The sequence below is a fragment of the Myotis daubentonii genome, chromosome 3, assembly GCF_963259705.1.
Source record: "Myotis daubentonii chromosome 3, mMyoDau2.1, whole genome shotgun sequence".
Classification (NCBI taxonomy): domain Eukaryota; kingdom Metazoa; phylum Chordata; class Mammalia; order Chiroptera; family Vespertilionidae; genus Myotis; species Myotis daubentonii.
The window spans coordinates 117900478-117915331 of record NC_081842.1 but is presented as its reverse complement, the minus strand read 5'-3'; the positions used below and the strand labels follow the sequence as shown (position 1 = coordinate 117915331).

General features: G+C 48.7%; 1 protein-coding gene across 11 annotated transcripts in view; it reads right to left on the bottom strand.

Annotated features, from left to right (window-relative positions):
• The window catches only part of IQSEC1 (IQ motif and Sec7 domain ArfGEF 1), a 384674-nt gene that overhangs the window by 99694 nt on the left and 270126 nt on the right, over positions 1–14854 (bottom strand). For 2 of the 11 annotated variants that reach the window (XR_009451897.1, XM_059688314.1), the window contains exon 1: positions 10842–10979. The exons of 4 other annotated variants lie outside the window; for them this stretch is intronic. The gene's annotated coding sequence lies outside the window, so the exon portion shown is untranslated. Of the gene's footprint in view, positions 1–10841; positions 10984–14854 lie in introns of those variants that run through there. 5 more of the 11 variants (XM_059688326.1, XM_059688325.1, XM_059688316.1 and 2 more) reach the window with 4 other exon arrangements.

The following is a 14854-nucleotide window of genomic DNA, read 5'->3' as shown; positions in this document are numbered from 1 at the left end:
GACGCTGGCCCCTAACTGCTTACCTGCCTGCCTGATTGCCCCTAACCATTCTACCTGCCTGCCTGATCACTCCTAACCTCCTATGCTTGCCTGATCACCCCTAACTGCTTCTGCCTGCCTGCCTGATCGCCTCTAACCACCTCTGCCTGCCTGATCACCTCTAACCACCTCTGCCTGCCTGATCGCCCCTAAGCACTCTGCCTGTCTGATCACCCCTAACCTCCTTGCCTGCCTGATCGCCCCTAAGAACTCTGCCTGTCTGATCACCCCTAACCTCCTTGCCTGCCTGATCGCTCCTAAGAACTCTGCCTGCCTGATCGCCCTTAAGCACTCTGCCTGTCTGATCACCCCTAACCTCCTTGCCTGCTTGATTGCCCCTAAGAACTCTGCCTGCCTGATCATCCCTAAGCATTCTGCCTGCCTGATCACTCCTAACCTCCTTGCCTGCCTGATCACCCCTAAGAACTCTGCCTGCCTGATCGCCCCTAACCGCTCACTGGGCGGCTGCCGGCCAGGGTGAGGGGCCGTGGTCATTCTGGTCTCTGGTCATTCTGGTTGTTCCAGCGTTTTGGTCGCTGGGCTTTAATTATATAGACTACAGTGTGTGTGTGTGGGGGATATATATACTAGAGGCCCGGTGCACAAAAACTTGTGCACTCGGGGGTAGGGGGTCCCTCAGCCCGGCCTGTGCCCTTTCGCAGTCTGGGACCCCTCGGGTGTGACCACTTGCTGGCTTAGGCCTGCTCCCCAGGGGATTGTGCCTAAGATGGCAATCAGACATCCCTCTGGCAGCCTGGCAGCCCTCAGGGGATGTCCACTTGCCAGCGGGGAGCAGGACTAAGCTGCAGTCTGACATCCTTAGGGCTGCTAAGGAGGCAGGAGAGGCTCCCACCACCACCACTGTACTGGCAGCCATCAGCCTGGCTGTGGCTGAGCAGAGCTCCCCCATGTGGGAGCGCACTGACCACCAGAGGGCAGCTCCTGCATTGAGCGTCTGCCCCCTGGTGGTCAGTGTGTGTCATAGTGACCAGTCATTCCCAGTCTTTCTGCTGTTAGGGTCAGTTTGCATATTACCCTTTTACTATATAGGATAGAGGCCTGGTGCATGGGAGGGAGCTGGCTGATTTGCTCTGAAGGGTGTCCCAGATCAGGGTGGGGGTCCCCACTGGGGTGCCTGGCCAGCCTGGGTGAGGGGCTGATGGCTGTTTGCAGCTGGTCACACCCCCTTCAGGGTGGGGGTCCCCACTCGGGTGCCTGGCCAGTCTGGGTGAGGGGCTGAGGGCCGTTTTCAGGCTGGCGGGTGACTGAAGCTCCCAGCCTCTTTTTTTCTTCTTCTTTTTTTTTATTCTGGGATTTATTTACCTTCTATGGCTGTCACTGGAGCTGAGAGCCAGCTCCAGCTCTAAGGCCATGGCTGGCTGAAAGCAGGTATCTGGGTTTGTTTAGATTCTATAATTGAAATTCTGTTACCTTCACTGGCGCTCTAAGCTCTGGGCCCGTTGCCATTGCAGGCTGACAGCAGGTTTCTGGAGTTTGTTTAGCTTCTATAATTGCAACATTGTTGCATCCGGAATTCAGAGGCCAGCTGCGGCAGGCGGGGAACCTTCCTCCGTCACTGAAGCAAGCAAGCCTCATGTTCGCTTCAGCTGCTTGGCTGCTGGCCGCCATCTTGGCTGGCAGTTAATTTGCATATCTCGCTGATTAGCCAATGGGAAGGGTAGCAAAGTTACGGTTAATTACCATGTTTCTCTATTATTAGATAGGACACACACACACACACACATACACACACACACTAGAGGCCCGATGCATGAAATTCATGCAAGGGACTCAGCCCTTGCAGCCCTGGCTTCATCTGGAAGGTCCGGTCTAATTAGCATATTACACTTTTAATATATATACTGAGTGGCCAGATTATTATGACCACCTGATGTTTGTAGGCAAATTAGCTATAATTTTGCACTGAAGTTGCTAGAGGGCCAGATCATTATAAACGTCTGAATAGCACAACACACCTAAGTATTGTTGCTGATCAAGTTCATCCTATCATGTTGATGGCATATCCCAACAGAGTTGGCTTCTTCCAACAAGACAATGCGCCATGCCACAGTGCTCGTATTGTGCAGGAGTAGTTTCAAGAACATGAGGGAGACTGTACCTTGCTTAGGTGGCCCCCACAATCACCAGATATCAATCCAATTGAGCATGTGTGGGACGAAGTTAAAAGAGCCATCAGGCAGCTGGTTCCACAACCACCAAATCTCACAGAACTGGACAGTGGTATTCATCAGGCATGGCGTCAGATTCCTCGCATCACCTTTCAACATCTCGTGGAGTCAATGCCAAGAAGAGCCGCCGCAGTATTGAAGGCAAAAGGTGGCCCAATGAAGTACTGATGGGGTGGTCATAATAATCTGGCCGGTCATAATAATCTGGCCACTCAGTGTGTATATATAATATAAATGTATACATAACTTTGAATAATTATAAAGGCAGTGTTTATTAAAATACATTTCATTTTCAAAATTGAGCTATCAGCTGTTAAAGTGTGTATATTTTTTGGGGGGACACCCTGTATATCCCCTGACTATTTCTGACCAGCTATCCAAAAAATGCTTTTCATGTTTGCTCTGGGGAGGGTTTCGGAGGGGTAGGACAGATGTAGTTTTCATTGTATCCTCTTATAATGTTGAACATCTTTACCATGTGCCTGTATTTTCTTTTTTAAAAAAATATATTTTATTGATTTTTTACAGAGAGGAAGGGAGAAGGATAGAGAGTTAGAAACATCAATGAGAAAGAAACATTGATGAGCTGCCTCCTGCACACCCCCTACTGGAGATGTGCCCGCAACCAAGGTACATGCCCTTGACTGGAATCAAACCTGGGACCTTTCAGTCCGCAGGCCAACGCTCTATCCACTGAACCAAACCAGTTAGGGCGTGCCTGTATTTTCTAAGCAAATATTAAACTCATAGAAATAAACACATAAGTAGAGAGCTCAGGAAGAAAGGAAACAGACAGGCGCTTGGAATTTCAGAGGAGGAAGGGCACTCGGGTACTGGCCTTCCCTATAAAAACAAAAGCTAAGGTTTCCTGGGAGCTGGCCATGTTTGAAGCCCCTTTGAGCAGGTTACATTTCAGCCTCAGAGCAACCTGAAGAGGTGGGTACAATGATTGTCACCTCCCACTGCACAAATGAGGAGACAAAGCCCAAGTCCTAAGCACTAGTCTAAGTTGAGCAGGGCCCAGAAGCACTGGTTCTTGCTCCTGGCACTTCATGGACCAGAGTTCTCAGAAAACCTCAGGCAACAGCAACCCTACTCTGAAAGCAATTGGGAGGAGTGTGTCATAGCCTGAAAATTCCCAGGTCATATAGGCAAGCCACTGAGATCTTAGGGGTCCATCCTACCTTCCTGGGCCAGGCCCAGCTGGACCACAGCCCCACTGTGGGCCTCAGTTTACTCATCTATTAAACGGGTGAACCTTCCTTACCTTGTAAGGCAGGAGTAAAGATTACCCACACACCATTCCCTCCCTCCTCTTCCCTGCCCTAAGGACTCCAGGAGCAGGAAGGCCCAGTTCTGCCAGGCCAGGTACTGTCCTAGGGAAAGGCACCAGGGTCTGGAAGGTAGATTGGAGGCTGGCAGTGACCTTCCCTATCCAATGGGCAGGCCCTGGACACTGAAATGAACAAAAAGCCCCTTGGGAGACGGGTGGGCTGAGTGCTAGTGCGTGTGTGTGAGCTCTCATGGGGTTGCATGGGGGCCAAGGACCTGGCAGGTCCTCGCTATAGGCTGTGGCCTTGTCACAGGGCCATCTCTTGTCTCTTGGCTGCCCCAAACAGACACAGATGGAAAAAAGGACTGGGAGGGGACTTTTTATTTTCCAGACAGAGTTGGTTAGGGAAGACACCGCTGGGACCATTTTGGCCCTCCCTTACCTTGGTCCAGTGCCTTGGGTGGGGGCCTCGGCCTTGCTGGCCTCTGGGGGCCTCCTCTGTGGCTCACATAGATGAGCTCCTTCTGCACTCCCCTCTACCCCACACCACCTGTGCAGTGGTCAGTTCAGGTCATAAACCCTGAGCCCCTGCTTAATCCGCCAGAACCCAAGTCAGCACCAGCCAGACATGTGACAGACTACAGCCCCACAGACCTGTTTGGCAAGAGCAGCAGCTGGTCCAGTGGGGGAGGGCTGTGTGCCCTGCCCTCAGGGGTAAGCACTGATTACCAGCTCCTGCTGGGTCTTCCAGGCCAGAGCCTTCAGTCTTGGGCTCCTGCCTGCTCCTGAAAAGTATGGCTGCATGGAATGATGGGGGTGGTGTGTGGGGTGGGGAGATAAGGGACAAGGACACACTTCTCACCAAACAGTGCTGGGCTACCTGGGTAATGGGGTGTGTGTGTGTGTGTGTGTGTGTGTGTGTGTGTGTGTGTGTGTGAGAGAGAGAGAGAGAGAGAGAGAGAGAGAGAGAGAAATGGGTCCCTTACCTCACACCATAAATGAGTATCAATTCCAGATAGATTAAAGACCTTATGAAAAAGATGAATACAGGAGGTTCTTTAAGATCACAAGGCAGAAAAAAAATTCTTAAAACACACAAAACATTAAAAATAAAGTGAAAGACAGATTTCACTACTTAATTAGGAACTCTGAAATTATGGCATTCATCTCATGACCCCAGGATAAGTGAAAAAGGCAAGATATTTATAACACATATAACTGACAATGGATTAAAATTTGGAACACCTAAAGAATCCTCCAAGTCAACAAGAAAAAAGCAAAATACAACAGCCCAAGGTAGGCAAACATTTAAAGAGGCACTTCACCAAAAAGGAAATCCCAGTGGTTGTAAATGCACAAAAATACCCAACCTCATCAGTAGTGAGGGGAATGCAAATTAAAATGGCAGTGAAAAAGCATTCACATCCACCAGGTGAGCATATATGACAAAGGCTGACAACCGGGAGCCCCAGTGAGCAGGGGAGAGGTGGGAGGGAATGACTAACAGTGCGGCACTATGTATGTTTTACCACCTGGTTCAAGATATACGCCTAGAGAAGTTCATGCCATGTGTGCTTGGACTCAGGTTCAAGAACAGTCCATCACAGTAGACTGGATAAATAAACTGTGGCCTAGTGACACAATGAAATACTATACAGCACTGATAAGGACAAACTATAGCTCTTCATAACTGGATGAGTCACACACCACAACTTTGAGCAAAAGTAGCTGTACCCAAACAAATATCTACAGCCTACGTCTATTTATAGGGAGTTCAAAAAAACAAGATAAAATATTCCTGGATGGTGTGGCTCAGTGGTTGAGCGTTGACCCACAAACCAGGAGGTCATGGTTCAATTCCCAGTCAGGGCACATTGAGCCGGGTTGAGGCTCAATTCCTAATAGAGGGCATGCAGGAGGCAGCTGATCAATCAACAATTCTCTCTCATCATTGATGTTTCTATCCCTCCCTTCCTCTCTCTGAAATAAATAAAAACATTTTTTAAAAAATAATAAGATAAAATTATATTATAAAAAGTTGTTCAGATAGGTGGTAAGTCAGTGAGAACAAGTGATATGTAACCTGTCCAACTTTTTGTGTGACAGGTTACATATCACATTTAGCTACGTGTATGGATGGTATGTGTGGAGGGGGAAAGACAAGCAGGGACAAGCTATGACTGTAGCACCACCAGGTGGTGGAGCCTCGACATGATAGCCACCCAGCCACCCAGGGCTTCTGAGCTGAGTGGGCTCCCCACACTCTCATTTCACAGACAAGAAAATAGGATCAGAGACAGAAAGGAACTTGCCCAAAGTTGAACAGCAAGTCAGAAGCCAGCAGGGACAGGACTGGAATTTAGATCGCACAGAGCCCACACCAAGGTTCTTTCCTCTTCCATGTGGAAGAATTCTTCCATTGCAGGTCACCTTTAACACCAACTAGAGCAGCCTTCTTTTTAGCACTTAACACTCTCTGAAGTTCTTTTACTTGTTCTCTTATTTATTGTGGGTCCTGCTGCTAGAATAAAAGCTCCTGAAGAGAAGGGTTTTTGTCTGTTTTGCTCCTGTGGTATTGTAGTTAGCACTCCATAAATATTTGTTGAATGAGTAAATGAATGAAGCTGACATTTCTATTTAGACTTTGAAATCCTTGAAATACTTAGTGGCTTCTATGTGATCCCCAGAGAAGAAAATAAAAACTGACTATGACATTCACACACTTTTATAGAATTCCCTTCATAATTGGCACTATCATCACCCTCATTTTAAAAAGGAGAAAAATGAGGCTCAGGGAAGTATGGTGACTTATCCAAGGTCACAAAGCTAGGAAGCTGAGAGCTGGGATTGAACCTAGTCCCAGAGACAGGCTGGCTCTCAGCCAGTGGACTCATCTGGGACACTTCCTGTCTCCACACACACCCCAGCCCTTTTGGGTGCTGATTGCAATCTCCAAAGTATTTTATGGTCTCTTCCAAACTTTTTCAGCTCTGTGAGAGAAAGCGATTTGCCGAAGTAGTATGAATCCTCAGACCTCCAAACTTCCCAAGTTGGTGTGTGTGATAATGACCACAGCAGATGCTCATGGATTTGCCATTGGACACTAACCTTCCTTCTTCTTTGCTCCATACCAAATCCTCAAGACCCTTGGCTAAGTCCAATACTTGGTCCTAGTGAAGCATCTCTATGAGCTGAATAATGAAATGTTCCCACAATACTCGCAATTTGCTTTATTAAAAATGCTGACACTTAGCATTTTAAAGACACTATATTATCGCCCTATAAGTCAGACAGAGAAAGACAAATACCATGAGTTCACCTATATGTGGACTCTAAATAGAGAACAGACTAATGTTGACAGAGTGGAGCATGGTTGGGGGGATAGATGAAAAAAGTGAAGGGATTAAGAAGTACAAATTGGGCCCTTGCCGGTTTTGCTCAGTGGATAGAGCATCAGCCCACGGACTGAAAGGTCCTGGGTTCAATTCCGGTCAAGGGCACGTACCTTGGTTGCAGGCTTGATCCCTGGCCCTGGTCAGGGCTCATGTGAGAGGCAACCAATTGATGTGTCTCTCCCACATCGATGTTTCTCTCTGTCTCCCCTGCTTCCTTCCACTCTCTCTAAAAATAAATGGAAACATATCCTCGGGTAAGGATTAAAAAAAAAAAAAGTACAAAATGGTAGTCACAGAATAATCAGTGGAATGTAAAGTACAACTTAGGGAAGTATATGATTGTCTAACCATTATGCTATACATCTGAAATTAGTACAGAATATTAAATGTAAACTGTTCTTGAAAAATTAAAAAAAGAACCTATATTACAATCCTGATAGCTTTCACCAAGTTCTCAGATAATATTTAAAAACTCATTTAGCTCTGGGAGTCTTGGAGCTTAAATGACCCTCCAGGGCATTTAAGTTAACATACATAAATCTGCTCTCTGGCCTCAGTTTGGATATCTCCAGTAAGAGGGAGCTTCTTTTTGGTTCGAATTCAGCTAAGCTGAGCTCGACAAAAACTCAGTAGCCCCTGGTAGTACGGACCAGGAAGCACCTCAGCCACCTTTCTACCCTCAGGGAGTTCACTGTTATGCAGAGGAGACTTGTCCCAACAGAATGGGACACAGTGCCGGCTGGGATTGCCTCCTTAAGAGGCAGTATGTGCGCCCACGCTCCTGTACAGGATTACAGTTCCACTGCAGGCATCTGTCGATTTATGTGGGTTAGCCTGGACTCTATGCTCACTTGAGTCAGAGCACTCCGCCCAGAGGAATGCGCCCCCCCGCCCCAAAGATGTCTGGGCACACAAATACAAACTCAAAACTGCTGGGGCCCTAGAGCAGCTGAGTAGTTCCTAAAGGACTATCAACAGTGGTGGGTGGGAGGATGCACTGCTGCCTTGTGGGGTTGATTTAATTGTTTTAATATTATGCTTCTAGCTAGAACCTCCATACACATTAATAGGTGGGTTTGTGGTTTTGCAGATGAAGTGGGATAATGTATGTGAGAGCCATCCATGGCAGGGTCTGGCAAAGAGAAGCCCCTGCTTTAAAAAGGTTTGTTGGATCTGCACTGCAAATGTGCTAAATCAGAAGAGTCACTGAGAACTTGGCTGCTTGCATCCTGCTTTTCCAGCTTGGTACTTGCTGTGGTAGTTCCACTGAGAATCCAGGGGAGGAGGGGGATCTTGAAGACTGGTGTCTCACTAGGGTCTAAAGTCAGTCCCACCTGTGTTCCTGCACACTGCTCTCCTGTTCAGTGACAGTGGTACCCCAAGAGAATGATGTGGGGATAAGAGTGATAAGAATGAACAGAGGTTTCCAAGGTGGTGGGTGTACAAGAGCCAACACAGGGTCCAGTGGGAAGGCGGTGGGCACTAGGAGATGCTGCTCCCAGAAACAGGTGTGCGTCACCCTTCATGGTGGCAGTGACATGATGGCTAAGCAATGGCAGTGTATGGGCTCCAGTACACACAGACCTTACCAACAGGATAGGCCTTCACCCAACCTCTTTCATGTAAGAAATACCTCCTTATAAGGGCAAACAACCCCATCCCTACCCCTAATTGTAAGGAACACTGGGGAGTGATGAGACATCTAGTCAACCTTCCAGATTCATAGCCTCATGACCAGTGAGTTTTCAACTCCAACTTGCATACCCCAGTGACAGGAAGCTTATCACAGGAACAAAGGATGGCTGTCCTCTTCTTGGCTAGGGATGCTTAGATGCTTAGCTTACTCTCACCTCAATAATTAGGACACTGATGTAGAGGAAAGCTGAGGATACAATGGTCCTAGTTCTGGCTTGGTCTTGGCACTCCCATCTGCACAATGGGGAAGGGGCATGACTAAAACCATGGGGGTTGTGGGGCCAGCAAGAATAAGGCGGACAGGGCAGGGTAGGTTGGTCAGAGCAGTGGCTGGCAACCATGACCCCCGTTAAGCAGCCTTGAGAGAGGGTAGCGACTCTGGTCATGAGATCCAAAATTACTTAACCGTTGTAAACTAGAGTCCCCACAAAGGAAGGTGCCAGTCCTCTTCCTTGTCCCTTCATGGCAGGGACCTCTGTGGGGAACATTGAGTCCTCTGAGTTTTCCCCAGGCAGCAACTCCCCAAGGATGGCTAGATTGTTGGAGAGCTGAAAACAGTATGATGCTGTGTGACCTTGGACTTGTCCCTGCCTCTCTCAGGCCTCCGTGCTGATGCTCAATGGCTGGGCTGTGGGCATTTTGGCACTCTAAGCAACTCTTAGCTCATCTTTTCCTGCTTCCTGGGGGGTCTGGGGTTGTTCCTCTTCTCTCCTTTTGAACCCACCCAACTGTTGGGCTCTGGCCACACATGGGTTCAGAGGCTTGGCCATCTTGCCAGCCCAAGTGAGAAACCAAGCACAATATTGGGGGCAAGGGAGGGTGACCTGAAGGGCATTCCTGTGTCACCTTAGTTCAGAGTTGCTCTGAGTGGGTTGTACAGGTCAGCACGTGGACTCTCTGGTGGGGAATGACCACAGAGTGGAGTAGTGGCTCATCAAAGTACACAACCAGACTCCTGCTTCTAAGTGCAAAACAAGTGTCCACCCCACCAATTATGGAGCATGCCCTGAGGAAAATGCACAGCTGACCAGGCAGAGTGGGCTGCTTTCTCCGTGAACCTCATCCTGTAGACAGACCTGGGAGAGGGGACACTGTTCTGTGTGCTCTGTGTGCTTCAGGAACAGATCAGCTGTGATAGTTGAGAGCTTGGCAATTTAAAGTGGCAACTGAAGCATAGGAGGGGGGGCTTTCCCCATGACTGGGTTGGGGGAGATAGCCTTGACTCACCTCTGCCAACTATCCCTGCCCCATCCCAGCCCCAAAACAGCCAGTTCTGGGCAGGCTAAGGGCTTCCCATACTCTAAGCCCCTGGCCCAGGAGGATCCCCATTCAGGCTGGCAAGTGAGACAGTCCTGACAGCTGCAATAGCCTCATCCCTTCTCAGACCCTTGTGCTTCCTGCCCCACTTGGGACAGGGTCAGGAGATTGCCAAGGTTGTTTCTGCCCCCAACACTATTTCCTAATCCGGTTCCTTGCCTCCTAGGGGTCAGACCTAGAGAGCCCCCCAAGACTAAGAACCAGCCGATGGCCCACTTGATAGCAGGAATAGGGGCTACCCAAGGTCACACAGTGGGTCAGGAGTAGGTCAGATTCTGACCTGGACCCTCCAGCCCAGACGAAGCTCCTGACTCCCTCCCTGCAGCGTCTATCAGGCTCCAGGGAATTCCTGAGAAGCCTCAAAGATCGGTCCGCAGGCCTCGGCCACCAGCCGGGCGCGGCAGGATTTCTCAGCCCGGGCGCCGGGGGAATACGAGGAGGAGGGGAACACCCAAGGGAGTGCCAAGGCGGAGGGCAGCTTCGCTTGGCGACCCCCGGGCCAGGGCTCACGTCTCCCCTCCCGGGTGGCAACCATCTGCGTAGATGCGGAGAAGGAGCACCGTGACCGCCCCTTCCCCAAGATCGCGCTTTTAGCGTCTGCAAGGTTTCACGTAGCCGTGAAGGCTGAACCGCCTGCCTCTCCACCGCAGAGCGACACCCTCAGAGCCCCAGCTCAGAAAGGCCGGCCAGGGCGCCCCCAGGTCTGCATAGCCCAGGCCCCATACCTACAACCGGCGCCCGCCGTTGCCCCAGGCCCTGCTCCGCAAAGCGGCCGGATCCCCTCCCCCTCCCGGGTGGCAGAGACCTGCTCTCGCGTCCCTGCAGCGGCGGCCTCGCGAGCGGAGCAGCCGCCCAGACTCTCCACCGAGAGGACCCCCGGCCGCAGCCCCCGCCTTCCCAGCCCGGCCCCGCGCCCGCCCGCCCACCTCCTACCTCGCGGATCCGTCTGCTGCAGCTGAGGTCGCGCAGTCCCCGGGCGGGCGCAGCCCCGGCGCGCCGGGCCAGCAGAGAAGGGGGGGCCCGGGGGAGCTCGGGAGCCGGAGCTTGCGCCCGGCCCTCCTGCCTGCTCCACCACCCGTGAGCCATAACCTCAGCTGTGGCCTCTCCGTGCCCTGCCTCAGTTTACCCCCTTCGAAAGGTGTGTGTGTTGGGAGGAGGGGGACGGAGAGGTCGGTACCGCCCCAGGTGCGGACGTCACCCGAGTCCCTGTGAGTTGTTAAAGCACGGGGCTCCCTGGAGCTGCTGCAGAGGATGGGCGCGGGAGTGGGGTACGGACAATCCACGAGCATTGGAGGTGACAACGTGGCCCCAGTATTTCCTTCAGACTCTCCCAAACCCCTAAATAAACACCTAGTAAACGCAGCTACAAGCCAAGTGCCCTGGCCCCTTCTACCGAGATCTGCAGTCCCAGCTGGCAATGCCCACCCTCCTTGCCCCAAGCCTCCCCAGTTCACAGACGAGAAGAGAGAAGACTGAGGCTAAGGGGCCCAGAGTCAAACAGCGAGTGGGCACTGCGCGCATCCAACCTGGCACCACGTCCCTCTGAGTCCTCTCCAGAACACGCGTTCCTTACAGTTTTGGGAGGAGAATCCGGGCCTGCCAGCAGCACCTCTCATCCCTCGGCAAACATTGACTCAGCGCCCACTGAATGCTGGGGGTGGGCCTTAGTGGCCTGGCAATTATCCTAGAGAATGCGGTAGCTCGTCTTTGAGACTTGGGGGAGAAGTGGCTGAGCTAGGAGTTAGGAGAGGCTGGGTCTGGAAGGGAGGAAGGGGAGGGTTTTCCTCGAGGAGTGAACCTAAGGAAAAAGCAAGGATGGGAATGCGCATCGCCGGGTGTGTAGGGGAGATGTGGCAGGGTCTGAGAGCCTTGAAGACCAGAGTAAAAAGGAGCCGCCCACCAGGTTGGACCCAGAGCTTCAGCAGTTTGGGCTGTGTTTCAGACGAGCCCCCTGGTGGCTAGAAGGAGCGAAATGCGATCAGAGGAAAGGCTGCAGTGGTCCTGCTGAGAGGAAACTGGGCAAGTGTTGCAATGAGTCAAAAGACGCGTTTCTGGGTTCTTGCACCATGGGCTGTGTGACCTTGGGCAAGGCACTTCTCCCTTTGAGAGGGAGGGAGATTGATTTCAGCTCTGTATCTCATGACCCTGGACATCGGGGCCAGGTAGGAGTGGACAGCGGGTCCAGTAAGAAACTTTATGAGGCTTATTTAATTTACTTGCGGTAGAAACTATTATCCTAATTTTACAGACAAGTCACTGTAGCACATAGAGCGTAAGTCAACTGTTCACGTTCACACAGCTGGGACTGAACACAGGCCTGTGAGGCACCAGAGTGTCTGACTACCTCAGTCTCCTGTCTCAAAGCATTTATCAAGCACCTGTGTGTGTTCCTGGAACATACACAGCTCTGGAAGATGCAAACGGGATGTCCAGCTTCTGGCAGGTCTTCCTCACCTCCTGGCAAGATTGAGCCCATCGCACTTTATTGGTGCTCACAGCAAATCTTACCATAGTCACCTGATGGGCTTTTGGGGTAAGACGAGCCCCACTCCAAACGCCATGTTTCATTCCTCTGTATTGTTAAAGCTTTTGTTTTTCAGAACTATACATTTTATAATTTCAGAAATATTTTTTAAAAGAGCACTTAATTGGGGGTCACCACAACATGAGGAACTGTATTAAAGGATCGCGGCATTAGGAAGGTTGAGAACCACTGACTTAGAGGAAGAAAAGATGCTTCTAGCTTACTAAAAAAATGTTCTTCTAGAGAAGCTACCCTCTTTTGCTAGCAGTGCCAGGAGTGAGTCACTTGGCTGGTGGGAAGGAGGAGAGGAAAGTGAGAACTGCAAGGGTTTTAGAATCTCTTCAGCCTGGGCAAGCCCCATTGTCCCTCGGCCTTGCTGCATCCATCTGTGAAACAGAACGGATGGGAAAACCCTGTCTTGCCTCCAGTCACAGGCTAATGTGAAGATCAACTGGAAAGTCTAAAATGGTCATGTAAAATGCACCGTGTAAATATGTTTATTCCCAGAGGCCATGAAGGGAAATATTGATTAATTTAACTATATAAAACTTAAAACTTCTAAGTGGAATAAAAAAATAATAAAAGATGTAAAAAGACAAATGGTAAAAAATATCTGCAGCACATAAGAGAAATTAATTGAGGAAAATAAGCTGAAAGTTAATTTCTCTGATATATAAGGAGCTCTTTAAAATTAATAAGAAAAAGATGATTAACCAATTAGAAAAAAGATCAAAACATATGAACAAACAGTTCATAGAAAGACATTTGATCTCATTTATAATTAAACGCATATTAAAGAAATAAAAATCAGAGTACAACATGCTTGCCATTAAAAAAAAATCTTCCAAGATGGCAAAAATGAACAAGTTTCATAATACTTTTGCTATTAAAGGTGAGAAGAAATAAATGCACTCAAAACCAGTATCAGGTGAGGTGCAAGATGGTAAACTTTTTCTTAAGGGTGATCTGGCAAAACTATACAGCATGTTAATACATATAAAAATCAAGCACAGTCAACACAGCATTCTGTGTGAGAGTAAAGCAGACAAAGAAAATGCCTCTGGTGTCCAGCAATAGGAGAGGAGGGACTGCATGAAGACACCCATATGCTGGAACTTTGTCCGGGGACAGAAAGGTGCCTGAAATGCATTTGTAGTGGAAAATACAAGGGAAAGAAGACTTTGTATGTTATGATCCTTTTTGTGTACATTTTAAAATGTTTTACATATATAGACTTCCTCATTTCTCCCCCAGAGCATATACATATACCAAAACAAACTGCTATTGGTGGCTACCTTTTGGGAAGATGGTGGAGAGTGTGGAATGCGTATGTGAGGAGCTTTCACTTTTCATTTTATATTTTTCTGAGGATTAGTTCATTTTTAAAAAGACACCAGGTTATTATTCACTATAGGTATAGGCTTGTAGGTCAATTAAATGTGCTTCTGTATATGCATTTAAAAAAAATAAGTAACATATATGCACGCTTATGTTCGTAAACAGTGGAACTTAAAATAGCTAAGATTTGGAAACAGTCTAAGTGGCCATCAGCAGATGAGTGGATAAAAGAACTGGTACATTTACACAATGGAATACTACAGGCAATAAAAAAGAAAGAACTCTTACCTTTTACAGAAGCATGGATGGATCTGGAGAGTATTATGCTAAGCAAAATAAGCCAGTCAGAGAAAGATAAGTATTACATGATCACACTCATATGTGGGAACTAATCAACCAAATAAACTGATGGAAAAAAAATAAACCCAGAGCATGAACAGACTGTTGAATCACAGAGGAAAGGCAGTGGAAGGTAGGTGGGAAGAGATCAACCAATGAACTTGTATGCATATATGCATAACCCGTGGACACAGAAAATTGGGTGTTGAGGGCCTGGGGACAAGAGCGGGCTGGGAGAGGTGAATGGAGAAAAAGAAGGATCAATGTAATACTTTCCACAATAAAGATTAAAAAAAAATAGCCCTAACCGGTTTGGCTCAGTGGATAGAGCATCGGCCTGTGGACTGAAGGGTCCCAGGTTCGATTCCGGTCAAGGGCATGTACCTTGGTTGCGGGCACATCCCCAGTAGGCAGCTGATAGATGTTTCTCTCTGATCGATGTTTCTAACTCTCTATCCCTCTCCCTTCCTCTCTGCAAAAAATCAATAAAATATATATATTTTTTAAAAAGATTAAAAAATATAATCAGGTTTAGCAAGAAAAATTAAGCAGCTGTTACCTTGTATTAAAAAAATTAAGTAACTTCCCAGCCAGTGTGGCTCGATGGTTGAGCATTGACTTTTGAACCAAGCGGTCAAGATTTGATTCTGGTCAGGACACATGCCCGGGTTGTGGGCTCAATGCCCAGTAGGGAGGGTGCAGGAGGTAGCTGATCAATAATTCTCTTTCATCATTGATGTTTCTA